Consider the following 13,822-nt stretch of genomic DNA (forward strand, 5'->3'; position numbering starts at 1 on the left):
CACCACCACAAGTATGTATGTTTGGTTGGTTGGTTTTGTGAGCTTTTTTTGTGCTATAATCATCTATTTATAGGAAACAAAGATTTACTACAGCACTGACTTCATTTTTTTAAACAAATAATTAAGTTACCAGTTAACAGTGAAATGGGTAACAATATATTGGTAATTTATAGTATGGCACTTTTCATTACTTTCTGTGTTTTGTTTAAATAGTTACATGTTTTGTTGATGCAGTCGATTAGTAAGATCAGATGCAATCAGAGAAGGAATTTTTTTTTTTTTTCTGATTTATGGATAAGGTCAAAGCCTTATTGCCTGATTTTCAAAGGTGCTGAGAATTAGCGGCCCCCTTTGAACCTAACAGAAGCTGCAAACACTCAGAACTTCCCCAGACCAGGCCACCCTGTTTCAGTTCCCCGTGTCGTTACCCAGCTCGGTATAGTTCTGGTCAGTAGAAGGGGGCCTGAAATCGTAGGGTCCCTTTTAGTTGTTTTATGTGTTTTTTCTTTGTATTGCTGCACAAGTGTACTGGATAAAATATGCTTTTCATAAAATATTTACCTGTTTTTAAATGAATTTAATTATCTCAATGCAAGTTTTGTATTTAAGATACTGGGGTTTTTTTCTTGCTATTTATCAAGGCTGGCCTGAAAAGGTTTTGTGCGTTGAGGATATGCAACATTTATGAACTGCACTATGGTAATGATATTGTAGCTCAAAGTAATAACTTAAACTTTTTTTTTTTTTTCTTTCTGTTTCAGTTGGGGAGGGGAGGGCTGCAGGGAGAGAAGATACCGTATGTGTTCCTGAAGTTAGTTTTTGGCCTGTTGTATCGTGTAGGCCTGATTCTTGCCACAAATAGTGTAGTTTTAGAAACAGACAAACCAAGTCTGTTTTAGTACTAGTAAGGGATATTTCTGGTTTTAAGTCATGGGTTTTACTAGCACCTCGTAAGCTTTTTTTATATATATATATATATATATATATATATAATAGAAATAGATTTTGCAATTGATGTCAGATGTACTTACGTGACATAGTCAGTTGCCGACAGTTTTAGGTTTCCATCCATTGTAACAATGTTCAGTGTTAAAAAAAAAAAAAAAAAAATCACTAGTTTACACTATTACTGCTGATAATTTTGGTACGCTTGCTGGAATTTAAAGTAAGGCCCTGAAGAACCAGAAAGTACCTTTTACTGTTGATACAAATTGTATCTTTTTAACTGAGAACTATTTTGATTTGTAGATTTAGTAGAAACACAAATGTATAACTATTAACTAGTCTTTTGGGCAACATTTTATCCCTTATTTAAAAATTAGAGATTTCAGACATAGAATAGACTTAGGCAAGTAAAAGTAGATATTTATTTAGGTGTCTGTCTCAATTTCACATGTTAAAAAGAAAAAAGAAACTATCGGGATCTTCTTCCTTCTAAAATCTTTGTAGTGGGAACTCACTAAAATAAAGGTAAAATGCTGCCTGAAAATGATGTCCAAGCACCTTTGAATACGAAGACATTTTCACTACTTGTGCGACACCATGTGTTGCAGCGAGTAGGGTTTGGGTATACAGTAAATGCTTCTAAAGAGCATTGTGCTTATAGACATATCCAATAATCTGAACCATGTTCAGCAAACCGATTCAGGACGTAGTGCTCATGCAGCTTCCGCTGCTGATGTGCTGCGGGATCTGCCGTCGCCTGTCCCTGCGGCGCTACCGGGGGGGCTCTACGCCATCTGTCCTGCGTTGTCTGTTTAGGGAGAGGACCTCTTCACCTGTGGCAACAGTTTTTCCCTGGATTTGGTTGGTCGCCATCCGTAGAGCACGTTTTAATATAGATCAATGCAGCGCTGATGCTGAGGTTTGGACTGGGAAATGGGTCTCATCTTAGTTGTACACTAAGATTTTTTTTAAATTGAATTACACTTAAGTACTACACCATAGTGTAGATGCAGCTGTTTTAATAATGCAATTATTATATTTGTGTTTTTAATGGGTTTCTACATTTATTTTTTATGTAGGAATTCACTTCTGCCAAAAGTTGAATTCCTTTAAGCATGAACAGAAATGTGTATGTAATAGAGGTGTTTCATCTTTTTTCCCTATGAGCATCAGAATGCTTCCTACTACCTACATGTAGCAGTCTGGCCTAGAGTGTTGGATCAGCAGGCTTAGCCACGTTGTTAAAACGGTGCGAGGAGACGCATGGGACTGTGCGCTGCAGCACCCGGACCTGGGTTGTCAGTATTGGTTGCCTCCGCGTACGTTTAATGCAGTATTGAATCCCTGAAAGTGTGTTGATTGCTAGAGAATTCTTGTAATAGGTTCTGTGCTTTGTACTCGAGCACTGAAAATGCTTTAAAAGTGTAAGAACAGGAGTAATTTGGTGGTTTTTAATGTTGTGCAATGATGTGCTAGTTCCCCTTAGACTCTCTTATGTTGGGTAAAGCAAGTTTACTGTGGACAAAATACTGGCCTTGATATTTCCTTTGTTTTTGCTGTGATAGTAGAGAGAAGGAGGCGTTGCGTGTGAAATCCTCCATGATGAAGAGATCAGTCTATATATTTAACAGCCTTTAGAGAGAACACCAGTAATAAACATGAGCGCAATGATACTGGTTAAATACTACGTTTGTCAATGTAATTGCGTTGATGCAAATAACTGAACTGTAACATCACGTGTTACTTAAGCACTAAAGGTAGTTCAGTGATGCTGTCTTTGCCCCAGCTGAGTGCTAGAATGGCAGTGAGGGATTAAGTACCTTCAAGTTAGGCCTGTCCCACTGCTGAGACAAGGGCAACTCTTTCCCTTATCTTCGGTACTTAAGAGCTGTTTTGATACTTAGCAGAAACTCCCATGGTTTTAGATACAATCCCAAGCTGTTATAGCTACCTACATCAGTAATAATACATAGATACACAGTATTTTGAATGCGCATTTACGTTAGGCGTCTGCCCACAACTGTTTTGTATACAATGTGTTGCCAATATTTAAAGTTTTTAAATATGTCCCATAGATACCTAACTTTGAGCTAAATATGCCCAGGCTATGACAGTATTAATCACTTTGTTGTCGTCTTACTTTTTTTCAAATGTGCGTGTGTGTGTGTGTGTGCATATATATGTATATATACACACTCACGTATACTTGGCAAGTAGGTTTAAGACTAATGCTAATAGTCTGAGGTAAAATCGTATATTTTCAAGTGTCCTCTTTTCTTTGGTATGTCTGAATTGTGGCTTGGTCCTCCACTGCAGAACAGCTCTGGGGAGAGCCAAAAGCCTGCTGTGCTCATGTGACACCCCAAAAAGAAGGCGTGCCGGTCTGGTGAAGCCCTTGAAGGGGACTTTTGCAGCCTTGGAGCGTGTGGACTGTTGTTGAGCTGTTGATGATCTTCTGCTGTAAAAGTCATAGCTAATAACACTTTTCCAAAAATATCAAAGCTGTCAGTGTAAACCAGAGTACCTCACTTGGAATGGAAAGCTGGGGACGTTTGCCCCAGCAAGGCGAGCACCGGAGGACTAAATGCCTTGGGTGAGAGATACCGCAGCATCTTGCTGCAGTAAGAGACTACCAAAACATTTATCAGTTTTATCAGTTGATGGTTTGACCAAGGTATTTTCAATGTGTAAAGCTTGAAAAATGAGACACAATGCTTTCATACTCTCTGGAGCATTTAGAAAAATACCCAACTGACTTTTCATTGCTACTGAAAATTTAAAATACTGTGCAATTAAAGAGACCATTTTTTAAAATAAAAATAATTTAGAAGTTATTTATTTTGATTTACAGTGTGACTCTTGCTAATTTATTCCTTGCATTGTAAGGCCGTGGTGGAGTGCCATTTATATTTTTTATTTATCATAGGAACTAAAACTGCTGAGAAGAAAAAAACAATAGATTTAAACTTAAAACAAAACAAAAGTCTATGGCCTTGTTTTGTTTTTTATAGAAGGGCTGAGGTTTTATAAATGTCAAATCATGTGTTTTATATACTTTGTAAATTTTAGAGAAGCGTAGTTTAAGAATTTTGTTCAAATTAAATGCGTATGTGCACATTGTTTAGACTAACCACATAACTAATCCTAAAATCATCTGTGTTAAATGATTGTTCCAGCTAACCTCTTGCTAGGTAACATGAGAGATGTTCAGACTTCATCTTTAGATGTTCTAGGATACATTTCATATGTCTTAAGGTTTCATCAGAAACTGGTGATCTAGCCACCTAGTCACACGTGAGATGTCTGTCTGCATGTGAATCCTCCTCCTGTGTGCTGGGTTTTCTTGCGGTGCATTACAAGGTAATACACCAGTACGTGTGAAGTATGTAGCAGTTTATAAAGGCACTATCAAATACAGTGTGTTGTTCATAGTTACAAGTATGCTTTAAATAATTTTCCGGCTTTCATTTTCAGGTCTTAAGGGGTTGCCATAACTTGTGCTTGAAGTGTTTATTGCTCCGTCTACCCTTTAAGCTAAAGGATTGCAATAGTTCCCGTCCCCTCTCTTAGACTTAATAGCCATTCGAGAGCCCAGTCTCCTGAATGCTTACACATCTGCCCGACTTGAGCACAACTGGTATGCGTGTAAGTGTGGGAGGACTGGGGGCCTTGAGGCGCACAGCTGGAGCACAGCTGGGGAACTGCCTGCTCCCAGAAAGAGATGAGAGCTCACTGGTGCTGGCAGGTCGTTCGGCCAGGATTGCACTTTGTGGTCGTTGGGAACACCTACAAGCCAAATCTACTTAGATGTTTAAGCACACATCCATCCTCAGTGCTTCAAAGATGTAACAGTCTGCTCTTCACCTTGTCAAACAAAACCTTTCTGCCTTTTGTAAGCCAACTTTTTCTTTTGGTCTCAGATGAAGTCTGATTTACCGAGCTAGGTTGGCTGGTTGGATACTTTTTATCATCTGAATGACATTCTTAATGAAACTGATATTTAAAAACTGTTTTACCAGCATATTACAGAACATCTTGCAAGGAAACAGAAATGCAGATACAGCAGCAATAATTGTGTTTTGTAGTTCTTTTTCCCCTCATTATCGCTGTACTTGTGTTGAGTAGGTGAGATTTTAATATTGTCCTGAAGGCCGCTCCGGCAAAAACATCAGTTAAAAATAATGTTTGGACTACTTGATAAAGCAATTGTCAAACTGGCTCTTCATTCCTTCACTGGTTGTTCTGTATTATTTCTGTGATGTGACTATTCACATCTTAAAACCACCTTCTAAACTATACAAAAGAACATGTACATGGATTCTGCCTTTAGAGAAAAAAATAAAGATTCATTTTCCTCATTGATGGGTTGTTTTTGTTTCATAAAAAAGAAAACAATCTTGAGCAGCATAGAAAGTACCAGTGAGTTATAGACGGCTTTGTGGTCCTACCTGCACAACAAAACTGCTCACTCTGAGTAAATTTAAACAGATAGAGAGTTTCAAACATAAAAAAATTATTATAGATTATCAGTTCATTTCTAATGCAGTAATTCACATTTAATAGGTGCTTTCCCCTCATTTCGCTTACTGAAAAGACTGAAACTCTGGGGTTAAATAGCAATGTCAGTCACTTAGCAGAATTTGGATGGAGACTTTGTGCCAGTGGACCTGGTCTCCATTCAAGTACTGCTACACATCTGTTCACCTTTCACTGCATCATTATTAGCGGCCTAGCTCAGAATATTGCAGGGTAAATAGAATAGAATTTAGACTAGAATAGAATTTAAACTAGAATAGAATAGTTATCTGATGAATGTAAAGATAAAACAGAAGCTGCTATAAGCTGTGATAAAAGGGGTGTTCAAAATACAGGGAGCTGTTGAGTTGGTTTTGTGCCAAATGGCGTTGCCTGGCTGGGGCCCGCATGCCAAGCTGGCGGGGACCCCTTTTCCTTCCCGCTGCAGCCCTGCGTGCGGGCGCAGGAGCAGCCTGCCAGCCCTGCAACAGGGAGCGACCCGGGGTGAGGCGCGTGCAAACGGAATGAGCACTTGGCCTAAAAAAAACCCCGTAGTGTTGCCCTTCATCAGTTGTGACCACTGGTAATTTGCTTAATGCAAATGTTTTGCACAGCTGTGAACATCTGCTGTTTTACTGTATCCAGCCTGAGCATATGATATGACTGCCTCCTTTCAGGGCAAACGAAGGCACTGGAGTGGAACGTAAAGGTCTCTCCCCAGCAGCTGGGTGGAAATATTGCAGCGATGTACCTCCGGGGATGCTGATCTCAAAACTCATCATCCTGTGCATGAACTGTGACTGATCGCGCTGGCAGCGGAGCAGAGGCGCGATAGGAAGCTGCGTGTCTGTAATAGCAGGGGCGGGAAGCGCTTCCCTGCCTGGCGGGGTGAGGTGGTCCCGTCCCAGGAGCTGCCCATGCCATCGTTCACGTGCTGCTGGGCTTCCGCTTCTGGTTCCTTTGCAGGCTCCGGCGTGAGGCTGCTTGGTCGCTAGCATACCATTTTGTGCTTGCATTGCATTTTTCTGATCTGCTGCTGGACTCTGAGCACCTCTGTTGTCAGAAGTGAGGCTGGGGTGTGATGGGGTATCACTAGCCCGGGTGCTCCCATCGCCTTCAGCTCAGCTGAGCCTTCGCACTCACCGCATGGAAATACATCATTTGTTCTGAAGCACTGTTTGAATTGTCGTAGCTACTTTTCAGTAAATCGATGCTTGGAGCTTGAGCAAAGAGCGTGTCTATAGACAGAGGGCAGGCTCGGGGTGGATGATCACATCTCCAGCGAGAAGAGATGGATCGATGGCCTGAGGTGAGGTTTCCTTGGCTGCTGATCTGCACAGCACGGCGCTGGCAGTCCCTTTGGCCAGCTGTTTGAAGTGTCTCGTTCGAAAGAATTTGCGTTGTGTCTCGCATGATAGATTCAGAAATTCTGTCTGCAGTAGATGAGGAAATCAAATAGCATCATCTGCAAGCTTTCCCTTACACTTTTTAAAATAGTATCATATGTTATTCATCTGGCAGGAAAATGCAATTTTTACAGGGCAGAGGCTCCATTCCCCCAAAGCACAAGTAAAGGATGGACCTACTTTATGGCCTCAGAGGTGCAAATCACTTCTGCTGTATATATCAGGCTGAGCAGAGGTGTCTGAAGATCCCCCCCATATCTCTGAGGGCCCTGTCCTGCTCTGCTTGACCTGCAGCCTCCACCCAGACAAGACGACAGGTTGCTTTTCCTGCAAGTCTCTGTTCCCTCGAAGGCATTGCTTCAAGCAAGGGAAGAGAAAAACCCATTTCAGATACAGAAGCAAACTGCAGGTAGGAGATACGTTGAAGCTGAGCCACTCCAGAGCTGAGAACTGTAAAGCCAGAGAGCTGAGGAGCAAAAGGTAGGGTTGGGTGGGTGCCTGCAGCCTGACCATAACCATCAGCTTGTTGGCCCTGCAAAGAGCAAGAGGTAATGGGGCCTAGAGCATATCCTGAGCTGTCACCAGGCTTGGGTTATAAGCCTAGTAGAAGATCTAATGAGCAGGTTATAACTTTTCTGTTACGTAGTTGTTTAGCACACTGAAGTTATTTATTTTCCAAAAAATAGTTGCCGCTTCCCTGGTTGCGCTGCTTGCTTCCCTGTTTGACTCTCGACCGTCGGATGCTCCAGCTCTTGCTCTTGAGCTGTGGGATGGTACCTGGCAGGGGATGCGGGGTGAGCATCACGGTCTTCCCTCCTGTGAGGGGGCCAAGCACCCCCAGAGCGCAGCTTCCAGCCAGCTTTTGGCCACAAGTGCTCTAAAAATTGCTTAATTACTGAACTCATTGCTTATGTTTATCGTTGTGATGCTGCATGCAGCCCACCGCAGCATGCAAAAGTAAAGATCCACCCACTCTGTTCCACACAGTATGCTCATCGGGGATGCTGTTAAAACACTGAGGGAAGTGCAGGAGAAGTGCTGCAGCTGATCTCAACCGAGAATCCCTCGGATAAGTCCCTGGACATGCTCTTTTCTTCACAGGTGGTTTGCTGGCACAGGCTGGATTTCATTTTATGAAATTGCTTCAAGAATGCCAAATCCAGCCTTTTTTTTTTGCTCAAGCCCCTGAGCTGCTGATGCTTGTGTAATCTGGTTTGGTCTCTTTGGATGGTGGTCACACCACTGCCTGAGGCCTCTCCTCCGTAGCTCTGATTTCTCCCTTGGGCTGATCAAGGAAAGCGAGTTTCCCCAATTCAGTTGAGTCTTTTAAGTCCCATGAGGCTCTGCTTGCCTGCATCACGCGAGGCAGGCTTGGACAGCCTGTTACCAGGTTACAGATGTCTCTTGCGATGGCTTTAGCAAGAGCCCACGTGAGCCTGGCAGGCATCACAGCAGCTCCTGACGCAGGTTGACGTGTTGTTACATTGGAGATGATGAAGGGGCTCTGTCAGTCGTCCTGGAGCTGAAACCTGAACTAGCCAACCTGCACAGCCTTGTCCAGAGGAGCTACAAGGGAGGCTGTTGTACAGCCAGACAGGGATGCTCCGTGCGAGGCCGTTTCCCAGCAGGAGAAGGTGTCACTTTGGCTGCGCCGGGCAGTGTCCTCCAGCCTCGCAGGATCTTTGAGCTCATTCTGTGCTGAAGAAATGTATGAGAGATTTTCTGCTCCAGTGCACGAACTGTCCCCTTTTTGCTCCAAAAGTTTGCTGTGACTGTATAGAAAGGCTGGCAAGGAACCGGGCATGTTAGGAGTGCACGCATTAAATGCCACCCTCATCCTGCTCTTCAGCATAATGACAGAGGACCCGTGTTCAGTAGCCCCGGGACCCACTCCTGAGACCCCCAGCGTGGCAGAAGCAGCAACGTGTCGAAAATTATTGAAATATCCTCCACTGATCAGGTTTGTTGCACACCCTGTTCCACTGCACCTTCCCAATCGCATGGTGGGCTCCCGGGGGCCTAAGCCACCGCCAGGAAGGAGCTGCTGCCCTGCGTTTCTCTGCTCAGCCCCGGGGATTTATCCGACCCCACAAGCCTCTCCAAGGAGAGCTTGGGAAAAGCTCCAGGCTGAGGAGGACCTGCCTAAAACCAGCTTGTAGGAGACCCAGGAGACCAGTCCTCACTGGAGTCCCACAGGGCAGGACCAGGGGTGCATTGAGGAGCAGGGGTGCCTGTCTCCCGCTGTGGCCAACAGCCGGGTGCTGGGACGTACGTGTGAGCACCCCGGGGTAGGTGTGGGGAAGATGGTCCTGGTGTCTGTTTAATGGCCTCCATGGGAAGGGTTGGGCTTTTTTCTTCTTCTCCCTCCCCCCGCAGCTGAACTTGCCCAGAGCAGCAGGTAGGTACAACAGGCATTAAACACCGCTATTAATTTACATGAGGTGGGTGAAGCGTAAGCAAGAGGAGGGGGGATAAGGAGCTGGCAACAGGTGTTCACCAGGCAGGTCCCCTCCATCGGCCAGGCTCACCTTACAGAGATCCCCGATTGCGCCCTGGAACCAGAGCTGCGGCGGTGGTCGGGGCGACCCAGCACTCTGCCCCTCGGGGCGACCCAGCACTCTGCCCCTCGGGAAGCGGCCTGAAAAGGGGAAAACTGCACTGGGGTCTTGCCAGGGGTGCTTGGGAGGCAGGGAGAAGGAATTTGGTTTTCATCCACCTATACAAAACTTTCAGGCACACACCAACCTGGGTTTAATTTATATTTTGCCAATTTCAGAGATGATAGAAATGCTCTTTTTTTTTTCCTCTTTTTTTTTCCTCAGGGGAAAAAAAATGAACTGAATTCAGTAGCAAAACTCCCCTTGTCGGGTGGTGTGTTTTCCTACCTGCCATCTTGCAGGCCACGGCAGCACCTCTGGCTGCTCCAAGAGCTGCCGGTGGCTCCAGGATGAGCCATGTATTTGCAGACCATCTGTAACCACCAACCTGCCGGGGCTCGGCCCCAGTTAAATGGGCTTGCAGGGGTGCAGACTGCGGCGTCCCTCAGCCCAAACCTGCCCCCAGCATTCGGGGGCTGAGGCTCTGCCCTGGGCTCGTCGCGGTCACTGTGGCCAAGGAGAGGCAGATGCTCCGGGAACTGCAGAGAGGGATGATGTTATGTTTCTTTCTTGATTTATTTTATACAAGAAGAAATGAGTTTCCCTTGGCTCCTTCTGTGATGAAGTGATTTAATTAATGCTGAAACTCCATGCACACAGGACGCAGCAGAGCTGCTCGTGGTTGGCATGGGCTACGTCTAGGGAATTATTTCAGAGAAAGGAAAATGTCAGCATGATAAAAATGGAAAGCGCTCGTGTGCCACGTGCTGCCAGGAAACAGGGCTGTTACCCTATTCTAAACCCGGATCAGACTTTTAATGAAACTTGACTTGTTCACCCCACCCTTTTCTTTTGACATTTAAAACTAATTTAGCAGGATACCACCCCCACCGCCGAGGGCCAGCACGTGCTGCCGTAGGAGGCTGCTGGGGTTCGGGGAGGCACGCAGGCTTTCATTCACTAACTTGCCAGGGCACATCAACTATGGAAAGCAAAGCGGCAGCAGAACTTCAGTCACGCCATCACAGAAACTGGGGAAAAAAACCAAAAATGTATGTAGGTTTACGATACTGCCCTCCGCAGTCAAGGCGGTCAAGCCCCGAGACGCAGGGTGCCTGCCCCCCGGCCACCGTGTGCCCGCCTGGCCCGGGCCAGCTGCAGCCCAGCTGCTTCCAAATCCAGCCCCTGCTGCGGCCACAAATGCAAAACCGACTTGTGAAATCAGAGGAAAGAGCCGTGATGAACTTCCGCAAGGAGCAGCAAAGCCGCTGGCCAGCCACCAGGCGCGGAAATAGCACGGAGGCGAGAGGTGAGGGGGACAAGGAGGGAAAACGCCACTTCAAGTGGTGATCAAGTTGCTTTCTGCCTTACAGGCCAGGCACTGCTCTTTCATGCCGGGTATTCACAGGCACGATTGAATTCACACTTTCCATCCCTGCAGGACAGCATCTTTCATCATACACCTCTGCTACAACAACACTTCAGACAGACCTTTACCTACAGGTAAATACCAATCTGCTGTTTCAACATCATCATCTTCACCAGGGCAAAATCCTGACCCCCCCAGGGTGACTGAGAAACCTCCTGTGGTCTTCCCACAGGCACGACTGTCACCCCGCATGGAAGACCGTGACAATTTTCAGCCATCAAGGCTTATGCGAAGAGGCTGCTGCAGGGGACGAGGCGATGGCCCCGGGCTGGGATCTCCAGCCGGGAGCGGCCACCCCTTCGCAGACCCACTCCTGCTGGCCACCAGTGCTGGCTGTGACCCTGCACGCTCCCGCTAACGAGCAGCCGATCTGATCTGTCACAGCTATATCAGAGCAGCTATATTTTGAACCAAGCTACGATCAGCAGGGAGAAAGAGCCCAAAGCTTTCATTACGTCAAAATCACTTTGGTTCAGGTTTCTATTTTAAATCTGGCTGCTAAGGTCCATCACCCTTCATCTCGCGCCATTCCCCCTCCGCAGGACGTCCACCAGAGAACTTCAACACTGACAACAGAAGCCAAAAAGCATCGCAGGCAGGCATCAGCAAAGGCAGCACGAGAGTAAATAAAATCCTCGCGAACATTTTGCAGTTGCACTGAAGATGTATCTGCATGAAAGGGTCTTATTACCTTTTACTGTTAGAAACCTGAAGTAAACACCGTCTTGGCTGCTTCAAGTTGCAGTTATTGCAGAAACACTTTAAAATCTGGCTAGAGATAAAATTCATGGAGGCCACCGTGCCTTGATTCCCCTGAGCACCAGGAGCGTCCCTAACCCCCCACATGGGTCACGCAGGGAGAGAGAGGCTGCAGAAACAATTTTAAAAGAAGCACCCAAGTGCTGAGCAAGCCGGTCCCAAGGCACCAGTGCTAGCCGAGATGTGCAAAGCAGCCCCTGAAATCCCACAGCTCTGGATATTATGTTCGCCTCGGGGTCCTGAACCCAAACGTTGCCCTCCAAGAGCTGAGCCAGGGTCTCGCTTCAACTGGGGGTGCCCTGGTGTAACCCACCACCGGTCAGAGGTGGGGGGAGGCTTCCTTCCAGCTCTGCAGGGGTTTCAGCAGGAGGCCGGCGACGACCCACAGCCCGCCCTGCCCACCCGCAAACCCTGCCCGGACGGAGAGCCCCTGCACGCAGCCCCCCGCCATCGGCCGAGCTGGGGGGCTGCTCCCCGCAGGCGGTGCTGGTTGCCCACAGGAGGCACAGCAGCGAGCACCGAGGCAGCGTCCCCGTTCAGCGGGCGGCTTGTAGAGCACCGAGGCCGTTCCCTTGTTGGGCAGTTATCAGCTACCGATTTTGGACACGTGCTGTAAGGCTTTGACAGCCACTGTTTCAGATCTGAGTCCTCCGATGGATCTATACCTGCACGGTTCCCAGTGCAGGAGGCCATTGTGCAGGAAGGCACTGCAAGGAGTACAAATGTTTCTAAGGTTTGGTATATTCCCAGGGGATGCTAGCTGAATTTGGGAATAATTCAAGTGTCCGTCAACTCAATTACCAGCTGCCTTAATTACCAGCTCCCATCTTTTCCTTCAAGAGTGATCCATTCTTTGCAAATCCAGCCTCCCATGGCTCATCTGATCACAGGACAAGACGTATACCTGGAAACTCCACTTTGGATTGGTGCCACAAAATGAATTAAACTTCTCAGAGAAATAAAAAAAATGGTACAGTCTAGCGATAAGCAACACTGATCATCAAATGAATAGTGAGTGATTCTTTGGATTAACATTAAAACCCATTTATTCAGGCTTTTGTGCAGGGTGCACAATTCAACGCAGTTACGTATACACAGTATGCACATCCTAATAGCGTACAAAAAGGCAAGTAGCAACGGGTGCTTACACTGGAAATGTATGTACAGACATAATAAATAGGGAGTTTTACATTAGAAAATTATCTGACGCTATTCATGTATCATCAAGGCTATTAGAAATTGTGTAGAAAACCAATAAAACTTGGAAAGTATCTACTCTTACTTCACTTGACCCACGCTGAATAGAGTCAGGCTTCCCACGCTACATCCTATTGCGGGCAAAGCCTACAAGATCCCCGAGCACTTTGAAGGGTCACATCACCGTTCACTCTAACACGTCCCATTACATGTTAAAGATTAACATATTAGTATTATTTCCTGTTTTTCTGGGAAGAACAGCAGCTTAAGTACTTCAAAAAGCTAATTTTCTCCTGGGAAAAGACAACAAAGGATTTAGAGAGACCATGAGAGAACCAAACATTAACGAAATGTCGTAACAGCACTTCTGGTCCTTCCAGAAAACTCTTCACGGACCAGGCAGCACCTAATTTAAAGCGCTGTAAACTGTCCGGATTTACAGAAGCGCAATGGCAGGCCTTGGCAGACCCCAGGTCTTCTGCTGATCTTTACCTTGTTCCTATCCTAAGGGCTGCAAGAGATCGTACTTTTGTAACCTGCACAGAAAGACACAGAGAGATCAAGTAGATTTAGCAAAAGGATACTAAACAAAAATAATAAATAGAATTATGCAGCAACATCGTAAGAGCCATACTTTACTCCCTGTAACTATTCTGAAAAGTATCAAATTCCTGAATTTAATCTCCAACTGAATCTTGTTCAAGATGTCAGCAGAACGAGGGAGCACCCGAAAAGGATGATTTAAGAAACACATGGTTCTTGCAGCCAAGGCCCCCAAGGACACGCAGAACCCATCTTCATTGACTTTCAGCTTGAAGAGCAGATCCAACTCTGTTTAACTACTCTTCTATGCCAGAGTCAAATTCTTGCACATACCAGTACAGTTTTGATGACAAATTTTACCATTATAAAGAACCTAACCTAAAATCCACCCAGGGAGTAGTTTTAAAGGACTAATTTGCTAATGCAGATGA

The sequence above is a fragment of the Platalea leucorodia genome (genome assembly GCF_965183815.1).
Source record: "Platalea leucorodia genome assembly, chromosome: 2".
In the NCBI taxonomy this organism is placed as follows: Eukaryota; Metazoa; Chordata; class Aves; order Pelecaniformes; family Threskiornithidae; genus Platalea; species Platalea leucorodia.